Source organism: Aethalodelphis obliquidens, unplaced genomic scaffold, assembly GCF_003676395.1.
Source record: "Aethalodelphis obliquidens isolate GAN/ISIS:26980383/991018 unplaced genomic scaffold, ASM367639v1 scaffold4, whole genome shotgun sequence".
NCBI lineage: Eukaryota > Metazoa > Chordata > Mammalia > Artiodactyla > Delphinidae > Aethalodelphis > Aethalodelphis obliquidens.
The window spans coordinates 22,562,310-22,579,525 of NW_020837948.1; the positions used below are offsets into that span (position 1 = coordinate 22,562,310).

At 40.1% G+C, this 17,216-nt stretch overlaps 1 protein-coding gene across 1 annotated transcript in view; it reads right to left on the reverse strand.

Moving 5' to 3' along the window:
* Positions 1–8,694: 8,694 nt before the first annotated feature.
* Positions 8,695–17,216, reverse strand: part of AP3S1 (adaptor related protein complex 3 subunit sigma 1) — a 138,588-nt gene continuing 130,066 nt past the window's right edge. Inside the window, exon 11 of the mRNA XM_027099777.1 lies at positions 8,695–9,046. The gene's annotated coding sequence lies outside the window, so the exon portion shown is untranslated. The remainder of the gene's footprint in view (positions 9,047–17,216) is intronic.

The window sequence follows — 17,216 nt, forward strand, 5'->3', positions numbered from 1 at the left end:
GAAACCACAAAGACAATATCTATAAATTATATACATAAATACATGAGAAAGGAATAAAATGTTTCATACAACAATCAATTAAAAGGGTTTCCCTGGTGACACAGTGGTTAAGAATCTGCCTGCCAATGCAGGGGACACGGGTTTGAGCCCTGGTCCAGAAAGATCCTACATGCCACAGAGCAACTAAGCCCATGCTCCACAACTACTGAGTCTGTGCTCTAGAGCCTGTGTGCCACAACTAATGAAGCCTGTGCACCTAGAGCCTGTGCTCCATAACATGGGAAGCCACCAGAAGGAGAAGCCCACCTACCTCAACAAAGAGTAGCCCCCACTCACTGCAACTAGAGGAAGCCATCATGTAGCAATGAAGACCAAACAGAGCCAAAAATAAATAAATTAATTAATTAATTTTAAAAATTCAATTAAACACAAAAGAAGGCAGTAATGGGGGAAATGAAAAAAAATTAAGGCATATAGAAAACAAATAGCAAAATGGCAAAAGAAAATCCCTTCTTATAAGTAATTACTTTAAATGTAAAAGAATTAAACTCTCCAACCAAAAGACAGAGATTAGCAGAATGGATTTTTTTAAACATGATTTATCTATATGCTATCTACAAGAGACTCACTTTAGATCTAGAGATACAGGTTGAAAATGAAAGGAGGAAAAAAGATATTCCATGCCAATAGTAACCAAAAGAGAGCTGAAGCAGCTATACCAATACCAGACAAATAGACTTTAAATCAAAAAAGTTTACAAGAGACAAAAATGGATTTTATATTAATAACAGGTTTTCTACAGCAAGAAGATACAATAATTATAAACATTCACACATCTATAACAGATTCTCAAAATACATAAAGCAAAAATTGACAGAACTGAAGGGAGAACTAGACAGTTCTACAATAGTAGTTGAAGACTTCAGTACTCTACTTTCAATAATGGATAGATCAACCAGACAGATGATAAGTAAGGAAACAGAAGACTTGAACAACACAATAAACCAACTAGGCTTAACAGACATATACACAATACTCCATCCAAACAACATCAGTCTCAAGTACACCTGAGACTGCTCCATGGACAGACCATATGTTAGGCCAGAAAACAGTTTCAATTGCTTTAAAAGAGAGATATTATACAAAGCGTCTTTTCTGAACACAGTGGGGTGAAGTTAGAAGTCAATAACAGAAGGAATACTAAAAAAATCACAAATATGTGGAAATTAATAACACATTCTCAAACAACTAATGAGTCAAAAAATAAATCAAAAGGGAAATTAGAAAATATTTAGAGTTAAGTGAAAACAGAAATACAACATACCAAAACTTATGACAACCAATGAGACAATGCTCAGAGGGAAATTTATAGCTGCAAATGTCTATATTTAAAAAGAAGAAAAATCTCAAATCCATAACCTAACTTTATACCTTAAGGGATTACAAAAATAAGAGCAAACTAAACCTGAAGATAGGAAATAATAAAGATCAGAGTGGAGGTAAACAAAAGAGAGAATAGGAAAACAATAAAGAAAATCAATGGAACCAAAAATTGGTTCCTAGAAAAGATTGACAAAATTTACAACCCTTTAGCTAGAATTACAAGGAAAAAAGAGAAGATGCAAATAACTAAAATCAGAAACGAAAGTGGGGACATTACTATCCATCTTACAGAGGTAAAAAAGATTATAACAGAATAATACAAAGGTAGTTAACCCAAAAGAAGTGACAAATTCTTCAAAACGCACAAATTACCTCAACTGACTCAAAAAGAAATAGAAAATATAGATTGAATAAATAATCAAAAACCTCCCCCCCAAAAAAAGTGCTGAACCAGATGGCTTCACCAGTGAATTCTACCAAATATTTAAAGAGGAATTGAAACTAATCCTTCTTAACCCTTCCAAAAAATTGAAAAGGAGGAAACAAAACATTATTTTGATAACAAAGCCAGATAAAGACATCACAAGAAAAGAAAATGACAGACCACTATCTTTATGAATATAGATGCAAAATAACCAACAAAATATTAGCAAACAAAATCCAACAGAGTATTAAAAGGATTATTCACCGAGACCAAGTGGTATTTATCCCAAGGATGCAGGGCTAGTTCAACATAAGAAAATCCATTGATGTAATAGAACAAAGGAATAGAACATGAATAAAACAAAGAAAAAAAACTACACGATCATCTCAAACGATGCAGAAAAGGCATTTGATAGAATTCGATACCCTTTAATTGATAAAAGCTCTCAGAAAACTAGGAATAAAGGGGAAAAATCCTCAACATGATAAAGAGTATTTATGAAAAACCCACAGCTAACATCATATTCAATGGTGAAAACCTGAAAGCTTTCCTCCCTGAGATCAGGAACAAGACAAGGATGCCTGCTTTCATTGCAGCTCTTCAACATTATACTGGAAACTCTGGTCAGAGCTATTAGACAAGAAAAAGAAAGAAAAGAAATGCAAATTGGAAAGGAAGAGATAAACCTACTATCTCTTTTTGCAGAAGACATAATCCTACATATAGAAAATCCCAAAGAATTTACAAGAAAGTTATTACAGTTAAAAAAATAAATAAATAAATTTAGCAAAATTGCAGGATATAAGATCAACTCACAAAGATCAGTTGTGTTTCTGTACACTAGCAATGAATAATCAGAAAATGAAATTAGGAAAGTAATTCTATTTACAATAGCACCTAAAAGAATTAAATACTTAGGAATAAATCTAACCAAGGAGGTGAAAGACTTGTATGCTGAAAATTACAAAACACTGATGAAAGAAATTAAAGAAGACCTACATAAATGGAAAGACATTCCATGTTCATGAATAGGAAGATTAAAATTGTTTAAATGTCAAGGTCACCCAAGTGATATACATACAACACAATCCCTATTAAACTTCCAACAGCCTATTCCACAGAAACGGAAAAGCCAGTCCTCAAATTTATATTAAATTGCAAATGGCCCCAAATACCCAAAATAATCTTGAAAAAGAAAAAGCTAGTGGACTCACACTTCTCACTTTTGAAACTTACTACAAAGCTAAAGTGATTAGAACAGTGTGGTACTGGCATAACGATAGACATATATACCAATAGAATAGAATAAAATAGAGAGCCCAGAAATAAACCATCATAATGGTTGAACTATCACGTTAACAAGAGTGCCAAGACTATTCAATAGGAAAGAACAGCCTTTTCAACAAATGGTGCTGAGAAAACTGGATACCCACATGCAAAAGAATGAAATTGGAACCTTACCTTACACCACATACAAAAATAAACTCAAAATGGATCAAAGACATAAACATGAGAGCTAAAAATATAAAACTTATAGAAGAAAGCATTGGAGAAAGTCTTTATAATGTTGGGTTTGGCAATGACTTTATGGATATGACAACAAAAGCACAGGCTACAAAAGAAAAATAAACTGAACTTCAACAAACTAAGTACTTTTGTACATCAAAGGATACTGTCAAGATAGTAAAAAAAACCCTGCAGAATGAGGATATTTGAAAATTATATATCTGATTAAGGATTAATATCCAGAATATATATAGAACTCAACAACAAGAAACAAACAACCCAATTCAAAAGTAGTCAAATGACATGAATAGACATTTCTCCAAAGAAGATAGACAAAGGCCAATAAGCTTAAAAAGATGCTTAACATCATTAGTCATTAGGGAAATGCAAATCAAAACCAAAATAAGACACTACTTCATATCTGCTAGGATAACTATAATAAAAATCAAAAACAAAAATGAAAAACAAAAAGTGTGGACAAGGATGTGGAGAAATTGGAACCCTCATGCATTGCTGGAGGGAATGTAAAATGATGCTCTGTAGAAAACATTTTGGTGGTTTCTCAAAAGAGTAGACATAGAACTACCATATGACCAAGTAAATTCCACTCCTAAGTATATATCCATAAAAATAGAAAACAGGGAATCAAAAAGACATTCATATACCAATGTTTGTAGCAACATTATTCACAATAGCCAAAAGGTGGAAAAAACCCAAATGTCCATCAACAGATGAATATATAAACAAAACATTGTATATACATACAATGGAATATTATTGTCATAGAAAGGATTGAAATTTTGATGTATGCTACAACATAAGTGGACTTGGAAAACATCATGCTTAGTGAAATAAGTCAGACACAAAAGGATAAATATTGTATGATGGTATGCAGTTATATGAGGTACCTGGAAGAGGCAAATACACAGAGACAGAAAATAAATTAGAGGTTACCAGGGGTTGGGGTGAGGGGGAGAAGAGGTATTGTTTACTGGGTACAAAGCTTTTGCTAGGGATGATGAAAAGTTTTAAGTGTAGATAATGGTTATGATTATATAACACTGTGAATATATTTAATGCCACTGAATTATACACTTACAAATAGTTAAAAAGATAAAGATAACATTTTGTATATCTCACCACAATAAAAACACATAGTACTATAAAACTAAGCGTAATAGTAAGATTTTATTATTGATAGTGATCAAGAGCTATTACTTATTAAAATCCAAGACTATGCAGGCAACATTAGCTTAAAACTTATTGTCACTCTCTGGGTGTTTTAGTCCATGAGTGTTTGTAATTATACCTGTTACTTTGCAAATTTAACAAATGAACTGCTAGGGAAAAAATATGAATCCTTTTGAAAAATGAATATTATGCTGGAGTAAAAGACTACAAGCATACCTTGTTTTTTTGTTTGTTTGGTTTTTTTTTTGCGGTATGCGGGCCTCTCACTGTTGTGGCCTCTCCCGTTGCGGAGCACAGGCTCCGGACGCGCAGGCTCAGCGGCCATGGCTCACGGGCCTAGCTGCTCCACAGCATGTGGGATCTTCCCGGACCGGGGCATGAACCTGTGTCCCCTGCATCGGCAGGTGGACTCTCAACCACTGTGCCACCAGGGAAGCCCAAGCATACCTTGTTTTATTGCACTTTGCTTTATTACACTTCACAGATACTGTATTTTTTACAGATTGAATTTTTGTGGCAACCTTGCATCAAGCAAATCTATTGGTGCCATTTTCCCAACAGTATTTGTTCACTTTGTGTCTCTATGTCACATTTTGGTAATTCTCTCAATATTTCAAACTTTTTCATTATTATTATATTTGCTATGGTGAACTGTGATCAGTTGTCTTTGATGTTACGGTTGTTAATTGTTTGGGGGCACCAAGAACCATATACACATAAGAAGGTGAACTTAACCAATAAATGTTGTGTGTCTTCTGACCACCCCCCTGACTAGCCGTTCCCCTCTCTCCCGTCCCTCAGGCCTCCCTGTTCCCTGAGACACAACAATATTGAAATTAGGCCAATTAATAACCCTACAATGGCCTCTAAGTGTTCAAGTGAAAGGAAAAATCGCACATCTCTCACTTTAAATCAAAAGCTAGAAATGATTAAGCCTAGTGAAGAAAGCATGTCGAAAGCCAAGATAGGCCAAAAGCCAGACCTCTTGCACCAAACAGCCAGTTCTGAATGCAAAGAAAAAGTTCTTGAAGGAAATTAAAAGTACTAATCCAGTGAACACATGAATGATTAGAAAGCGAAATAGCCTGATTGCTGACATGGAGAAAGTTTTAGGAGTCTGGAAAGAAGATCACAACATTCCCTCAAGCCAAAGCCCAATCCAGGGCAAGGTTCTAACTCTCTTCAATTCTACGAAAACTGACAGAGATGAGGCAGCTGCAGAAGAAAAATTTGAAGCTAGCAGAGTTTGGTTCATGAGATTTAAGGACAGAAGCTGTCTCCATAACATCAAAGTGCAAGGTGAAGCAGCAAGTGCTGATGTAGAAGCTGAAGCAAGGTATCCAGAAGATCTAGCTATAAGATAATGAATGAAGGTGGCTACACATTATCAACAGATTTTCAATGTAGATGAAACAGCCTTCTGTTGGAAGAAGTTGTCATCTAGGACTTTCATAGCTAGAGAGGAGAAGTCAATGCCTGACTTCAAAGCTTCAAAGGACAGTCTGACTCCCTTGCAGCTAGTGACTTGAAGTTGAAGCTAATGTTTATTAACAACTTCAAAAATCCTAGGGCCCTTAAGAATTATGCTAAGTCTACTCTGCTTGTGCTCAGCAACACAGAAACAACAAAGCCAGGGTTTACTGAATTTTTAAGCCCACTAAAATAAAGACCTACTTCTCAGAAAAAAAGTTTCCTTTCAAAATATGACTGTTCATTGACAATGAGCCTGGTCACACCAAGAGCTTTGGTGGAGGTGTATGATGCAATTCATGTTGTTTTCATGCCTGCTAATGTAACATCCATTAGGTAGCCCATGGATCAATAAATGATTTCAACTTTCAATTTCAAATTGTACCCTTCTCTTATAGAGCCTGGTGGGGGTAGAAGTCTCTAGACTTCTTTTGTTGTCTTTACTAAATCTTGCTTATATGTGCCTAATAAACTTTTAGATTGTTGATACTTATCATCTGTGGTCTTCAGGCGTAGGGTTGTGGCTGATTGCATTCGGTGGCCCTGAAAATGTACATCAGTCCCATCTCCCCCTTCAGTGAGTGCAAGTGACTGACAGACTCAGGTGCTGCTCTGAGTCTACCACAGTGTTAACACTGAGGCCATGCACCCTGTAGGCTGTTCCCAGCCAATGAATGACAAGCATGGCAGGGACATGAATGAAAGTCTTGTGAAGGACTCTGCTGATAGGCAATTTTGGCTGGAGGGCTTCTCATTGGTCTGCCAGACGTTTTCTTAACATGGCACTGCAGTCTGGGACGCTTCTTCTCCAGCCCTCTTCTCTTCCCTTCCTCCTACAAAGAGGTCAGACCAGCATCACAGTCTGAAGGCTCTCCCTACCTCCTCTGGCTCCCTGCCCTTTTCTTTTTACAGTCATTTCCCCCAGTAAATCCTTTCCATATCTAATTCCATCTTGGAGTCTGCTTCTTGGAAGACCCAAACTAACACACTATAGAAAATGTCCTGTTTGAAATTCTATTATGCTTCTGTCAGGATACATATAGGATTTTTTTCTTTATCTTCATAATTCAAAAATTATTGCTAGGATATATTTAAGAGCAAACCTCTTTCACAGGTTTTTTTAAAAATTTAGAGTATTGTTATTCTTTTGAGATTTGTAATCAGTTTTTTCTCTTTAAGAAAGTTTTATAGACTTATGTTTTCAATTCTTGTTTCTTTTGTTTCAATTGTTTTTTTTCCCTTCATCAGAAGCATCCATAATTCTTAGCTTGAATCACTGTCATTTTTTCTTCTTTATCTATTGTGCTCTTTCTCTTTATTTTTATCTTAAGTCATTTTTCTCTTTAGTTCTTGGAGAATTTATCAAGTGTTTCCCCCCACAATATAGCTGCACAAAAGGAAAAATCTATCCAGTCTTGGGACTTGGACCAGGATAGTATCCAGGCTTAGTACTGAGAAAGAAATTTGTCCAAGTAGATAGAGAGTGAAATCGAGAGTCCTATACACCCGTAGATGGTGAGAGTGGGTCTGATACAGGGAACCACCTGGCTGAAGTCAAGTCTCCACTCCCTGCCCCTACTACCACCAGCCCCATGATCCAGTTCTCTGACACTGAATATCGATTCAGGAAACTCTAATGCCCAAGGGCTTTGCTGTCTCATGTCTCTATCCCCACTTAAAATGCTTTATCTGTGGCAATAATACCACCTCCGATGCAGCATGTCATTCCCTGGATACCTTCCTCAACTCACTGTTAAACCCAATGTCATAAAGACTTTCTCCAATGTTTTCTTCAATGAGTTTTACGTTTTTAGCTCTTCTGTTTAGGTCTTTGATTCATTTTGAGGGTTCTTTTTTTTTTAATGGTGTAAGATTCCAATTTCATTCTTTTTGCACATGGATATTCAGGCAGGGGCAGGGCAGAGGGCTTCCTGTGTATTTCCAGTCAGGCAGGTTTGCCCTGTTTCTGACTGCATGGAACTAGTTGTAACTAGAAACTCCTCCAATGCTATCAATAGTTGTTACTCCTAATTTTTGGTGGTTTTTAAAAATCCTTTTCAAAGCTGACTAGGTATTTTAGTGACAGGCTGGGGGAGAACGCATCAGGAGCTCTCCTGAGATGCTGTTTTACAGAAGCCTTTACTCCATCACTTATCATTTTATACAAGAAATGTGCAAATCACTCTCCTCCCTTCAATTCATTAAAGGCATTTCCCCTAGAAATCATGGCTTGAGTGTTAATGAAACACTGAGTCCACACCCTCACAGCATTATATGTTCAATAAGTGTTTGAACAATGAGTAATGGGGTTCAAATTATTAGTTCCCAAGAATTTTACTTCTCCTACTCTGTCACATTGCATATTATATTTTAATCACATTCACTAAGTTAATGTGTTTAAAATGAAGATCAACAGTGTATAAACCAACTCTCTTTCCTAAATTGGAAAATATACTTCCTGACTTTGACAATTCACATAGAATAATTGAGAACAACTGTAAAGAAGAAGAGGATAAAGTCATGAGTGTTTTCTCTGTCGTATCTTGCACACAATCTGGTGTGCAACCAGTGTGGGAAATAGTGATTTAAAAAAAGGAGAGGAAGCAAAACACATGAATGAGAAAATCATCCTAGAAATAATACCAAAAAAACACATATTAAAATATATGTTCATTTCTTTTTTCAGTATCCATTTAAGCACATAAAATTAATACAAAATCTGATTTTCAATAAAATATTTTATTTGGTCATCTGTTTATTTAGATGGGAAGTTAGGGATTACAGGAGAGCTTCTCAGACAAATTTGCACAAAACAGTCAATTGTCATGTATGACTTTGAAATAAGCCTTGATGCATTATTAGTTAAGGTTTAGGCTAAGCTGCTATAACAAATGGATCCAAAAAAGCAGTGGCTGCAGCAAAACAGAAATTTATTTCTTCACATTATAGCCCAGTGGTAAGTGGAGGTTCCAAGATAGGCAGGTGGTTCTCTTCTGTGACATCATCCATCCCCCAGGGAGGCGGTCTTTGTCCACATGTTCAAAACTGCCTCACCAGCACTTCAACTGCACCCTGGCCCCAGTTAGGGAAAAGGCAGAAAGTGGAGGAGCAAGTGTTTTTATTTAGGAAGTTTATGCAGATGTGTTGCACATGTCTTTTTTGTCCATATTCCAATGAAAAGGAAATCACATGGCCATATCTGGCTCTAAGGAAAACTAGATTTGTCTCTAACATTCTATGGGATGCTTTCTAATACTAAAAGGAAGAAAGAAAGAATGGACATTGGAAGACAATTACCAGTCTTTTCCATACTTGAAAAAAAAAGTTTAGTATAGTCATTCTTGCCTCAAGATTTAAATAAAATACTTATAAGGAGGAAGCTATCACAAAGCTAAACCTCAGGGAAAATGTTACGTATTGCCAAACACTATTTTTATCTAAGGATGCACAGAAAGCACTCTCAGAGTGGTTATTATTTGTCACACAGTTTATGAGCCGTAGGAAAGAAATGAAGTTCACCCAAAAATGGATCTCAGTCAGCTTGGTGCTTTGTGACCACCTAGAGGGGTGGGATAGGGAGGGAGACACAAGAGGGAAGAGATATGGGGATATATGTATACGTATAGCTGATTCACTTTGTTATAAAGCAGAAACTAACACACCATTGTAAAGCAATTATACTCCAATAAAGATGTTAAAAAAAAAAAATGGATCTCAGACCTGCCAATTGCATCTTCAATTTTCCAGTGTCTTCTCTAAAATTACCACTCCACCCCACTTACTATGCCTTGAGGAGGCAGGAGTTTTACTGAGCACTGACATATAACTGGCATCTCACTCAGCCAGAAGACCCTTATTGGCATTAGGTGCAGCTTCACCATTTGTGTAAACCAGGAAAACCATACAAAAGAAAAACAGGGCAAGTTCTGGAATTCAGGTAGAGAACTGAACAGCAGGCTAGGAGCTGGATAATTTCACTTCCCTTCCTGGTTCTATTACTACCTCATTGAGAAGCTTTCCCATGGACTGACAATATCAAAATAAGATCAGGAACACTATGTTGTTTTTTTTTTTTAATCTCCATATCCTGGGAGCACCCCCTCAGTAGCCAAAGATAAATTCGTAAGTAGCAAAGGCTAAGATCAACAGAGATTTCATAAAGGTCTGCTCCTGTAGCAGATTTTTGGCAAGAGATTGGTATCTTGGGCTAATTATTCTCAGTTCCTCATCATCTAATCCAATCTTTGCCCTGGGGAGCTGATCTCTACTAATAGCATCAGCCAGCCTCTCTTGACCTTTGAGTACAATTGGGTTTGACCAATGGGAGGCTTCATCAGGAGATCAAAAGGCAAAAAGAGAGAGAAGTTGAAGTATTTCTTCTTCCTCCTTCTGTACTTCAGCACTATGAGTCTGGCAAGGGCTCCACTACAGCCCAACTCCTGTTGAGTGGCTCTCTTTCACAGCTCTAGCTTTCCTAGGCTCTGGCTAAACCATTTCCTCTTGTCCTTTCAGGTCTAAGTGTGGTAATGATTTCTCATGGTTGCTAGTTCTTGGATGTGTGATGATTCGTTATTGCTTCCCTTAATCTTGTCCATACCTCCAGAAACAGCCCCTTTGTTAAATGCCAGTTAAACCCATGGATTGTGCGATCTGTTTTGTTTTGGGACCTGATACAATACTTATGTCAGGAATTGTTCCCGGAAATAGATTCTCAAGATGTGACTATGGGATTGGGCAGCTCACATATTTGAAGAGCACATGAATATCCTCCTTGTGGGGACAATGCTTACTCAAATTCTCATCGAAGGTGGCATAGGATGAATTACAGGTAGGAAGCAAGGCACTGGGAGATGGAGTGGCTATAGGAGTTAGCTATTATGGTGACAATGGTGATTATGAGGATTGTGGATTACTATGGCTTCTTCTGACTGTCCTAAAGAGAGCTCCTTCCCCATGCCTCAGAAAAAAAGATTAAGAATCTAAACTCCCATCTCAAAGTATAAGTGGACAGTCAGAAAATCTTATGGTTACCTTAAAGAAAGCCCTTATCTCATCTAGCTGCAAGACCAACATAGATTGGATTAGGCCCAGAGTTGCAATGCCAGTTAAATATGTAACACTACCAGGTCTCTAATGCTAAGGTAAAGACACTGGAAAGGAGTGAGATGCTGAGATAGGATGGGGCTATTTGGAGAGACAAAGCTGAGAACTTCAAATCAGCAGTTCTCACAGAACCTCCTTTACCAGTAGAAGCAGCTCTCTACTCTGAGGAAACCATCTCTCCTTCAGAAAAACCTTTCTGCCTCATCTGGAGCATTTGCCTTGAAAAGGGATACTTATTTGCAGACCTCACCCATCCACTTCTCATTGCCTCCAGGCTCAAAATGAGATCCTAAAATAGCCCAGACAAAGAGATGCCAGGTCTTCTCCAGGAAGGCTTACACATGTAGGATCTTTCTATTTTGTATCAGCCGAAGTCTGGGGAGCATATATGGGAATGGATTCTAAGGGTGTTAGATCAAACATAAGATTGAATCAGGTTAAATTTAATGATACTGATGCTCTCATCGAAAACTTCATATTTAATATGTTTCTTGAAGATCTGGATTAGAATTAATTGAAACTTAAACTCAGCAGTAGCCTAGAGTCAATGAGCCTGATATGCCAGAATGAGAGCAGCAGATTCAGCCCTGGCTGTACATTAGAATCACCTTAGTTTTCCAAACAAAGATGCTGAAGCCCCATGCCCAGAAATTTTGCTGTAATTAGTCTGGGGTGGGGCCAAAGCGTTGGGTTTTTTTTTTTTTACATCTTTATTGGAGTATAGTTGCTTTACAGTGTTGTGTTAGTTTCTGCTGTATAACAAAGTGAATCAGCTATATGTATACATACATTCCCATATCCCCTCCCTCTTGAGCCTCCTTCCCACAATCCCTATCCCACCCCTCTAGGTGGTCACAAAGCACCGAGCTGATCTCCCTGTGCTATGTGGCTGCTTCCCATTAGTTACCTATTTTACGTTTGGTAGTGTATATATGTCCATGCCACTCTCTCACTTCGTCCCAGCCTCCCCTTCCTCCCCTGTGTCCTCAAGTCCGTTCTCTACATCTGTGTCTTTATTCCTGCCCTGCCACTAGGTTCATCAGTACCATTCTTCTAGATTCCATATATATATGCGTTAGCATACAGTATTTGTTTTTCTCAATCTGACTTACTTCACTCTGTATGACAGACCAAAGCATTGGTATTTTTTAAAATTTCCCAAGTGATTTTAATGTTGAGAACTGCTGCTGTAGTGGAAGGAATCAAAAAGCTCCTGCTTATAGAAATATTGGAATGGATCTATTATGCATGACTTACTTTTCCACCTCCTGAACATACCCAGAAAAGTGCCCATTGGCACTGCAGAACAATAGTCTCAAAAGTGCTTGGAGGAAATAGATGCAGCCACCAATGGAAAACTACCTGGCACATGGCACAGAGCTTGGGGATGGGGTGAGGAGACTGCCCTGGGTGCCCATAACACGGGCACAAAGGATAAAGGACATGTGCTATTCCCCTGCTGTCCGCTTTGGTGCTGTAGACTAGTTGGAATATAAATGTGAGAACTGATGCATGGGCCCACATACATGGATAAAGCCTAAGGGTCATTGGTGGGGCAGTGGTAGACCAGAGAACTGAACTTATACTGTGTCTCATGTGGGTTAGAGTCATCCAAAATCAGCATATCGGCACTTTCTGGCAGCCCAACGTCATGTAATCTTGCAAAAGAAATACCACATCAGGCACAGGAAACAATGCACCAGTCAAGCCACATGCCTGCATTGGAGCTCCTCAGGGCTCCGGTCAAGCCCATGCTCAAGGTAAGGGTTAGAGAGCATCCAGCAGGGGAGAAATAGGGTCCAGAGCCCACAAAGGTCCTGGTCTGGGTTTGGGACACTCCCACAGGATGGCGCTAGTGGCCTCAGCTGGTCTCAGGCAGCAGGGGCAGACAGGACTTGAAAAGTTCTAAAAAGGTCTTCCAAAGCACAGGACCCTCTAAGGAACAAGCCAGAGAGAGAGCTCTACTTGCCCAGGTCTAAGGGTGTTGCTGGTGCTGGGATTCCACTTCCAAAAATGATAAAGCAACTGGAACCAGCCTTGCCCTCCTGTGGTAACTGCCCTCTTATGGTAATCAACTAGAAAATTGAGTAAGGTTTATGAAGCAACTGTATTCAGATATTAAACAAAAATCAGTATAGGCTTGTGATTCCTCTCTGAGAGAAGGGACACGAATGACATAACACCTGTAATTATCCCGGCTGTCTAGCCTGGAGTTTGAAGAGACTGAGGTGTCTAGTATGAATACGGCAGAGTATCAGAGTATCAGGTAGTTGTACAGAGAAATTTGCACAGGAGTCCCTTGAGTCAGTTACTGCATACTTAGCTGCACATGCATAGGATAAAATGTCACAAAGTTAGCCAGAAAACAAAACAAAAAACAGGAAGCTATAAGATGAATAATTCCAGAGTTCACAAAGGGCTGGGGGATATTCATGATCCAGCCAGCCAGAGTGGAGAGTCCTTGCTGAACTTCAGGGCATTTAATCAGAAACTCCAGAAAGGAAACTCCTTAGTTTCAGGGCCAAACTAATCCTAGAAGAAAAAGCTATCTGAGGTCTGGCCCACCTAAGCCTGAAAACAAGCCTCAGAATCTCCAAGCTGATTTGACAAGTAAGTTAGCTGTCTGTCAGAACAAAGTCACAGCTTGGTGTTAAGTCTGGATCCTCCCAGAAGCAGATGCCAAATGCCAAGATGAGATGAAATGTGCAAGGGTTTTATTAGGGGAAATGCCTGTGGGAAAGGAAATAGGCAGGGAGCCAGGGAAAAATGGGAGAGTCATCAGACCTCAACATAAATCTGACCTCGAGTGAAGGAGAGAGGGAAAGGAGGTTGGGTGCAAGCGTCCTAGACTGCCCTGCAGTCGGTGCAAGGGTTGACAAAGCTGTTGGGAGTCCGGGAGCCCAGAGACTGCCATCAGAACTCTGTGTCTCCCTATCTGACTCAGCGAGGAGAGCCCATAGGAAGAGGCATGGCCTCCCTTGGTGATGGCTTTTAAGCATAGCAGCTTGGGCCCAGGAGGCCAGCTAGGCACATTTTCACAGCTTCCACAGACCACTGTGAAGGAAGATCTGCTTCTCCGTAAAGGTTCAGGGAGCAGCAACTCTTTCGTTTCCTATGTGCCTCTCTTTCTGAGAGGAAACTCAGAAAAAGGAGTTTAGTGGGAGGTACTACAGTTCCTGACATGGCAGGTGATCTCAAGGCCACAACTGGAACTCATCCCCTCCCTCCTCCACCATTTATGCTAAATTCGCTTCAATCTCGGCAGGTCTAGTGGCTTTTCCAATGGTAGGAACCAAACCTTCATTCCCAAGGGGTCCAATCACTTGATCGTCACACCGTTTTCAGTCTAGGGTTAGTGCACATGTCCACTCACACTTACAGCAGGGCAAGGAAGTACCTGAAGGTGCCCAACAGGATCGTGATGCTGTACCCATTGTGTAAAAGCATCCTACCTCTTCCCACTGATCAGGGTCAGTTACCCTTGCCAGAGTGGTAACTCCTCCATTTGCCAGCTAGTCCCTGCACACGATGAGTCCAAAGTGCCCTGGGGCAGCCATAACTGATAGTTCAATGGTACCCTTGCTGTGTCCTCTAGGAAGAGTGTACCCGCTTAGGGCACTGGGACTTCCAACAACACAGAGCCCAGACTGCAAAGATGAGAAATACAAATTTTCTCATGAGACATTGGAAGGGATAGTAGGTGGGGCCATTCCTGTCTTTGTTGTTTTCCAGACTTGTACCCTTCCAACTGGGGAAACAGCACATTAGAGGTCTCTGATTTAATAAATCCCTGCACTCCGAAGGGATCCCATGCTTTCGGAGTGTTTCCTTCAAGGTGGCAATTGAATTGCACCTTTAGAAGGCCTTTCCAGCATTCTATAAGGTGAGCTGCCTCTGGACAGTGTGGTATGTGCTACAACCAGTGAATTCCACAGGCAGAGGCCTTCTCCCACAACCTTGTTACTCTGAAGTGGGTCCCCAAGTCAGATGCTATGCTGTGTGGGATTCCATGTCTACGGATCAAGCATTCCCAAAGCCCCCAGATAATGGTGCTGGCCAAGACATTTTGGGCAGCAAAGGCAAACCCATACTTCAAATAGGTTACCAATCCCTGTGAGAATGGGCCACTGGCCTTTGCAAAATAACTAATCATTCACAACTGCAATTGGTGCTACTTAGTCAAATCTACAATAGCCTACATCATTCTCTAGGATTCATCCGGTTTCTGCAGAAGCCAGACTGGAATTAAATGAAGATATGGTAGGAATCACCATCCCTGCATCTTTCAGGTCTTTAATGGTGGCACCGATCTCTGTCATCCTCCTTGGGGTACAATATTGTTTTGATTTACTATCTAACTGGGGGAGGGAGGTATGGATTCAGAGGTTCCCATTAGGTCTTTCCCCCTGTGACGCTCTTTACTCCATAGAAAAGGGGCTCAATATTAGGGTTACTAAGAAACCCCACCAAGTATGTCGATTCCAATTGTGCACTCAGGGACTGTAAATCAGACTTTAGCCAGGACTCTACTTAATACTGTGGTCCCACTCTAACGAGGGTCCATGATGACACTTTGAGTCTCTGGTATCAGGTCAGCTCAGATTCTATGTCCAATACTCCTCAAAACTGGTTATTCTCCTTTTCCCAAAGTCACCCAAGTAAATGGTTACAGGTCTCTTTCTGGAATAACTGGAGGCATCATGTCAGTAGACACTAGCCAACATCATGGCTAGTCCTTCCTCCTACAGCACAGTCACTTCTTCAGTCAATGGGTTTCAGATCTAAAAAGTGGCTTGAGCCTGGGAACAGAACAAGGGATTGTGACTTTTCATTGTGATGACCACCCTCAGCCTCCTGATCTTCAATTCTTACTTTTTGTTGTTGTTTTCATTTTAATAGATGTTAAGGAGCAACCTTATTGGCTGCCAGTATATTTTGATCCTAGAGACACCATGCTCTAATAACTACCTCCACAACTCCTGGGGGGTCAAGTCCCATCATCTACAAACAGAAAGTAAGTATAGCCCTATGGAGATTCAGCTGGAGTCATTAGGAGTAAGGTTTTTAGAAGAGCTCTCTTTAGAAGAGCTAATGGAAATCAGAGGCGTGGTTGCAGGGGCAGCTCCAACCTCCAGGCAGCTCCTGTGTGGCCAAGTTCCAGAGAAACAAACCATGAAGTCACACAAAATTTAAGGGATAAAGAACAAAAGAAAAGATCTAAAGTTAATATAAGGCAAACATTTAAGAAATGACTGACGAAAAATTCAGAATAAAAAGAAATGTAAAAGAAAAAGGAGATAAGATAAAATTTTAACCAAGGAAAAGAATCTTGTCAGTTTAAATTAAGAAAAATATAAAACAATGGAAGTTTAAAATATATATAAATGATAAAATTCTTAAAGACAGATTAGGAGGACCTTCAAGATGGCAGAGGAGTAAGACATGGAGATTACCTCCCACCCCACAAATACATCAAAAATACATCTACATGTGGAACAACTCCTACAGAACACCTACTGAATGCTGGCAGAAGACCTCAGACTTCCCAAAAGACAAGAAATTCCCCACATACCCAGGTAGGGCAAAAGAAAAAAGAAAAAACAGAGACAAAAGAACAGGGACAGGACCTGCACCTCTGGGAGCGAGCTGTAAAGGAGGAAAAGTTTCCACACACTAGGAAGCCCCTTCACTGGCGGAGACAGAGAGTGGGCGGGGGTGGGGGGGGAAGCTTTGGAGCCACGAAGGAGAGCTTTGCAGAGGGCAAAGCGGAGAGATTCCTGCACAGAGGATCAGTGCTGACCAGCACTCACCAGCCTGAGAAGCTTGTCAGTTCACCCAGGGTGCGGGTGGGGGCTGGGAGTTGAGGCTGGGGCTTCGGAGGTCAGATCCCAGGGAGAGGACTGGGGTCGCCTGTGTGAACACAGCCTGAAGGGGGCTACTGTGCCAGAGCTAGCCAGGAGGGAGCCCAGGAAAAAGTGTGGAACTGCCTAAGAGGCAAGAGACCATTGTTTCAGGGTGCACAAGGAGAGGAGATTCAGAGCACCGCCTAAATGAGCTTCAGAGATGGACACGAGCCGCAGCTATCAGTGCGGACACCAGAGACAGGCATGAAATGCTAACGCTGCTGCTGCAGCCACCA